Here is a 6,858-nt window from a genome sequence, read left to right on the forward strand (position 1 = left end):
ACAGCCTGTGCACCTAGTGATTTTTTTACGTTTGCAACCTCTGTGTTGTCTCCCGAGACCGGGCTGCTTCTCAGTGTATGGGGGCAGGCAGCTAGCGGGTCAAGGAGAGATGCCTACAATTAGAGACAAAAATTAAATTGCATTGAAACCATGCATGTAACTCATAGTGCACATTTAAGGATTATATCATTAAGGTATTAGGTTATGAAAGTCATTACTAAAAACTTGCTAGACTGTAGCTAGGGCTCAGTTGGTAAAGTGGGTGCCCATACACTGTATATATAGAGGTTTACTCTCTCTACCCTTTTCATGTCTTCATCTGTCCTGTCAATAAAGGCCTAAAAATGCCACAAAAATTATCTTCAAATAATAAAATAAAATACTGTAGCTATATGTGCTTCAGAAGGTGTCTCTCTGTCGTTTTGATGAGATGACAGGTGTAATGCCACAAACCAAAATAGTCTGTATATATACATATAAAGTTTAGTGGAAATTGTCCTATCTTGTAACATGAGCATGTGGTATGGTGACCTTACCATCCAAAAGAGGAACAAACTGCAATAATGAACTGCCTCACAAATTTGAAGCCACAAAAGAATTTCTTTATGAGAAACGCATTATAAACAAAGCTGAGGAAATTATTATTGATCCCTCCCATCCATTGCATGGCGAATTTGAACTCCTCCCCTCAGGGAGGCGTTTTAGAGTACCAACAACAAATAAAAACATCTTTAAGGAATCCTTCATCCCCAATGCTGTGAAGATGCTAAATAACCTGAAGCTGGCTCAATATAAAACCAGACGCGTTTAACAATGTTACATTCAACAAAAATCATTCAACAAGTATATTTTGTCAGGTAACTATGACATTTAAACAATATTTGAGATGTATGAAACACTATTGGACTGAACTGTTTATCAGAAATAATTTATTTAAAAAAAGACTAAAAACATTTAACTTACCTGAGTTATCTTTTGACTAAAATGACTAAAACTTAACAAAAAATACATTTGTGAATGACTAAATATGACTACAACTAACAGGGACATTTGGCATGAGACTAAGACTAAATTAAAAAAGGTGACAAAATGAACACTACTTTTGTAAATGTAAAGTCACGTTTTATGAAATGTATTGTCTGCTTTTTTGTCCATCTGCTGTCTTGGCTACTTATTGTTTGTAATGTCCTGTCTTTCATGTATTCTTGAATTTATGGTAAAACCAAAGAAGAATTTTCCCATTTGTGGACAAAACAGTTTTTTGTAGTCATATTAATTCATTACAAAGGTATGTATTTACAACTGATCGCAACAGATAGTCAAAAAAGCAGTTACAATTCCTGATTGAAACCATTGATGCTTTCTTTTAGCACAAACTTTGTTTTCTCTAAATTTGGAAACGACACATCTAATTGTGTGATCTGAGGCCACATCTACACCTCTACATTTTGGTTTGAAAGCTGGGTTTTGAGCCAAAAGCGATCTTTGTGCACCAAGTGTTTTTTATCTCCAGTAGAAGAACTAATCTCCGCTAAAACTAACAAGCCCAAACTTCATATCTCATTAACATCCTGGTATACTGGGCATAAACAGGAGGCGATTTGTAGACTCCGCCTGGCCACTGCTGGTAGTTACCATGGTAAAGTTTAGTCTCAGAGAACGAGACGTTGTGACCGATAAGACCCAATCAGGCAGCAAAACGTTGGTGTCAGTGACGGTGTTGCCAAAGGGAACGAGAGGGGGAAACGCCATAGCAGGGGGAACGAGAGGGGGGAACGCCATAGCAGCGGGGGAACGAGAGGGGGGAAAGCAGAAACCAGAACAAGGGGAATGAAGAGGGGGGAACGCAGAGCAAGGGGAACGAGAGGGGGAAACGCCAGAGCAGGAGGAACGAGAGGGGAGGAAACGCCATAGCAGGGGGAACGAGAGGGGGGAACGCCAGAGCAGGAGGAACGAGAGGGGGAAACGCCAGAGCAGGGTGAACGAGAGGGGGAAACACCAGAGCAGGGGGAATGAGAGGGGGAAACACCAGAGCAGCTGGAACGAGAGGGGAAACACCACAGAAGGGGGAATAAGAGGTGGGAAATGCAGCAGAAAATATTCCTTTTTAAACAAAAATGTAGCCTAAGGGGGCCACAGTCCAGAAAACTAACAGTCAGATGAAGACAGCTGATACCGCGGGAGGCGAAGACATTCTACGCTTTAACTGTTTGGCAAAAAATCTATTTTCATCACTAGAAAAGGCTTGGCCTTTTTACAAAACCTCCTTCCTCAGCTGCAGTGATATGTGCCTCCTGTGAGGTTCAAAACAGCAAATTGACTGTTAAAAGTCACATAATCACAAATAAATAGGAGTCAATGGGAAGGTCATGTTCCTTTCACAGCCAGTCATGCATATCCAATGCAATCAGAAACTAATTTCCATGCTTACTGTATCTCCTTGCTTTAACAAATTGAATCAAATAATGGCGTGCCACTGTCGTGTAGAGAGACCTAATGGAAATCCCATCACACACTACGTCTAAATAAATCCAAATAATTAAAGTGTGTGTGGTCTCTAATTTCCCTCTCCATTCCTAATCAAAGGGTTAATTCTCAGCGTGTATGAAGAAGTGAAAATATGTTTACCAAAGCTGGAGTTGTTCGATTGCCTCTGAAGCCTGTGGTGTTTGAGAAATTAGGAAGTGAGATTTCTATTTTTGGGGAAAATGATCTAATCATGATTTTTCTGGCAGATATTGCGATTATGATTTGATTTTTAATTATTATAGTATTTTAGTATTATAGTTCCAATATTCACTGTGTAACAGATGAAACATGCCATGGAGCATTATAACATGAGACACCATCAAAACTGCTCTATATTCTTATGCAGGGATGGGAAAATAGATATGAACTGCCAGCAATGAGGGTTTTTCTTTTAACAAGCATGGAACACTGAACAGTCAATCACAGAACATTTATCACAAAAAATAAAGTTATAATAATAATAAAACAATGTCAATAGAAATAAAAATATATCCTTTAAACTGAAATGGCTGACATGTTTCAATGGCAGCACCTTCTAACATCATGTTAAATGAAGTTATGCAAAATAAATGACAAACAATCTGGGGATACAGTATGTTACATTATTCCAGCATTTATCTTGTGAAAAAAACTGTATATATAATAATAAAAAAGAGGAATAGAGAACATTAAATTAAATGCTTATATTTCACATATAATTAATCACGGTCTTCACGATTAGCTAATCGCATTCCTTCAAATCTCAATTTTGATTTGACAACGATAAATGGTTAATGGCCTTTATTTCCATAATGATCGGAATTTTTTTTTATTATTGTTGTTGTTTAGCCTGGAAACCAGACAAATCTGCCGGAACATGTTTGATTTGATTTGTTCTTGTGTCTGACACCCCTCCCTTTCAGACAGATTTCCAGCAGTCCAGATGATGGATGGACCAATCACAACCCCGCTCTCACATGTTTGATGAGCGACAGATGAGCGCCTTGCTTGGAGCCGGTTACCTCCAGAAGCTGTGCTAAGCTAGGCTAGCGGCAGGTACGGCATATAGAGTTACGACACGCGAGAAGAGAAGGGTATGTATGGTTTGTCTAATTCTGGGGGATACGGTAAATGAGCTAAAGTCCCAAATAAATCGTAAGATAATTTTTTTCGGGCATTTTAGGCCGTTACTTCCGTAGGACAGAGAAAGTCATGAAAGGGAAGAGAAAGGGAGTAAACCTCTATATACAGTATGTGAGCCTGCTCTACCAACAGAGCTAACTCGGCCACTAAATTGCTACGCTATGGTTAATAAGCTGAATTATGAGCCAGAAGCTACAGCATAAGAACTAAATCACCCAAAACCTCATCTCTCGCCAACACTGTTGTATACTCGGCATAAACAGAGGCAGAGTGTAGACTCTGTTTGCAGTTGCAATGGTAACGTTAGTCACTTATTCGCAGAGAACAAGACGTTGTGATTGATAATACCTAATCGGGTGGAGAAACTTTGGCGCCAGTGACGGTGTTGCCAAAGGTCTCCATTTGCAGCAGTTAAGAATGCAACACAACCCCGCAGATTCCAAACCAAAACGGGTTACAAGTGTTTCCAAATGTCTCCGGTTTAGGAGCTCGGAAACACCAGAACAGGGGGAATGAGAGGGGGAAACGCCAGAGCAGGGGGAACGAGAGGGGTAAACGCCAGAGCAGGGGGAACAGGAGGGGGAGGGAAAACACAGAGGAGGGGGAACGAGAGAGAGAAATGCCAGAGCAGGGAGAATGAGAGGGGGAAACGCCAGGGCAAGGGGGAACGAGAGGGGAAAATGCCAGAGCCGGGGGAATGAGAGAGGGAAACACCAGAGCAGGGGAATGAGAGAGGGAAACGCTAGAGCAGGGGGGAACGAGAGAGGAAAACGCCAGAGCAAGGGGAACGAGAGGGGGAAACGCCAGAGCAAGGGGAACGAGAGGGGGAAACGCCAGAGCAGGGGGAACGAGAGGGGAAAATGCCAGAGCAGGGGGGAATGAGAGAGGGAAACACCAGAGCAGGGGGAATGAGAGAGGGAAACGCTAGAGCAGGGGGACGAGAGAGGGAAAGCCAGGCAAGGGGAACGAGAGGGGGAAACGCCAGAGCAGGGGGAACGAGAGGGGGCGACGACAGAGCAGGGGGAACGAGAGGGGGAAACACCAGAGCAAGGGGGAACGAGAGGGGAAAACAAAGCAAAACGTAGCAATGTGAATGTAGCCTCAGTTTCATTGTGGAATATTTTCTGGAACCACTGACACTGAGGTCAAAGTTAACTTTGAACTGTGAATTCCTCTGGATATTTCGGTGGAAACCAGTCCCGGTGCTGTTGGTGGTCGAACCCTGGGAGCTGGGAGATATTTTCCCTTCTCAGCGACGTTCACATGGAAGGCTGGACGCATGTTTATTGGCATCGAGAAGGAGCGCTACGGTGTATTTCTGTTTTTGTCCCCTCCCACCTTGTTCCTCTCTCCCTCTGTGTGACAGAATGAGGACACTAAGTTCTCTCTGTGGAGCATCACTCCGAGAGGTTGAAGTGGATGTAAAAAGCAGCCCTGGCTGCTACGGACATGCAAGGAATACATGAGAGCACATTTCATAATTTTAATTCCCTTCTGTGATGCAGTTGCTTTGAACGTGCAAACTCTCTCACGCACACACGCATGGCAGTCTGCAGCTGACGTGTGTGCTTGTGTGTGTGTGTGTGTGTGTGTGTTAAGATAGATAGATAGAAATTACTCTGTGTGTGTAGATAGATAGATAGATCGATAGATAGACAGATAGATAGATAGATAGATCGATATGACTCTGTGTGTGTGTGTGTGTGTGTGTGCATGTGTGTGTGTGTGTGTGTGTGTGTGTGTGTGGATTTCTCGTTAAATTACATTCGTGGGGTCTAAAAAACAGAAATAAAGTATACTTACAGGGTCCGGACAGCTTTGTGGGGCCAAAATGCTGGACAGGTTGTGGTAAGGGGCTAGTGAATGCATGTTGTCTATGACAAGTCCCCCAAAGATAGTGAGATGCACAATGTATGTGTGGTATTGTTTGTGTTTAGGTGTGTGTGTGTGTGTGTGTGGGGGGGGGGGGGGGGGGGGGGGGGGGCGTGTGTGATTATCCTCTCACTAATAGTAATCACCTGCTACAGTGTTTGAGATGGGATAAAAACCTGATGATGCACTCCTCAGCTGGTTATTTGTCCACAGAAGCTGTACCCAACCTCGTTATTCTTTTTTACGAGGTATATGTACCAGGGCTGTAACTGCACATGTATTCGTACTTAAAGAGTAAAACTGGTATTTTTCAGCCTGGACCCTATTTTCCACTATTGAGTGAAACTGCTTCTGTTGGCAGCAGCAAAACAAGCTGCAATATAACCACTTGGGGGAATTTGTGCACTGTCAATTTCCGTCCTCAAAAAGTTCGGTTTTTACTGCTGACAGACTCAGATTTTTATTCTAAATGTCTGAAAACATTATGGAAAGGATCCCTACAGAGATAGACCTTTCTGTTAAAGAGAAAGATTATTCTTGTTTGATATGAAACAGCCCCGTAATCAACATCACCAAACAGCAGAAGGATGAACAAAGACGGCTTTTGATGTGTGTTTGACAGAAGTGTGTGTGACGTATATTTATATGGAGTCTGCTGGGTTTGGCACTGCCAGACCGTCATCCACAGCGCTGCATAGCAGGGACTTGCAAAAGACATTTTGGGTACCAGGGGCTTAAGGGAAAAAAAGGCTGAATAACTTTATCTAAAATTTAAACTCTAACTACTTTACCAATGTATAAAAGTTTATTTATGCTACAGTTACAGTTTTAGGTATGTGAGACTGTACCCAGGAGAGGGACATAGTTTTGTTTATTTTGCAAATACATTTTGCAACATTTCAATTATTTTGGAGTTAGTGGAATAAATAACACGTTAAACACATATTTTTTTAATTAAAAAATCTCAACAAAAATCTTCAAAATAAACTGAAAAAGGCTGTTGCTGCAAAGAAAAAAAAAAAACTGATTTAAAAACAAGTAGCAGTACACAAAAAAACTACTCAATTACAGCAGCGTGAGTAATTGTGATTCATTACTTTCCAACTGTGGAAATGTTGAATTATAAATGTTGTTTCAGATGCTAAAACTGGGTGCAGCAAAAAAACAGCCGCTCACTGGCAGCCAGCCAAGGACCAATTAGAATTTAGGTTCAGTGTACCAGCTAATAAACATTTGGCTCTCTGATCCAAATGAGTGCTTTTGACCTCTCTCTCTCTCTCTCTCTCTCTCTCTCTCTCTCTAACTCACACACACACACACACACACACACACACA

The sequence above is a fragment of the Etheostoma spectabile genome, chromosome 10 (genome assembly GCF_008692095.1).
Source record: "Etheostoma spectabile isolate EspeVRDwgs_2016 chromosome 10, UIUC_Espe_1.0, whole genome shotgun sequence".
NCBI lineage: Eukaryota > Metazoa > Chordata > Actinopteri > Perciformes > Percidae > Etheostoma > Etheostoma spectabile.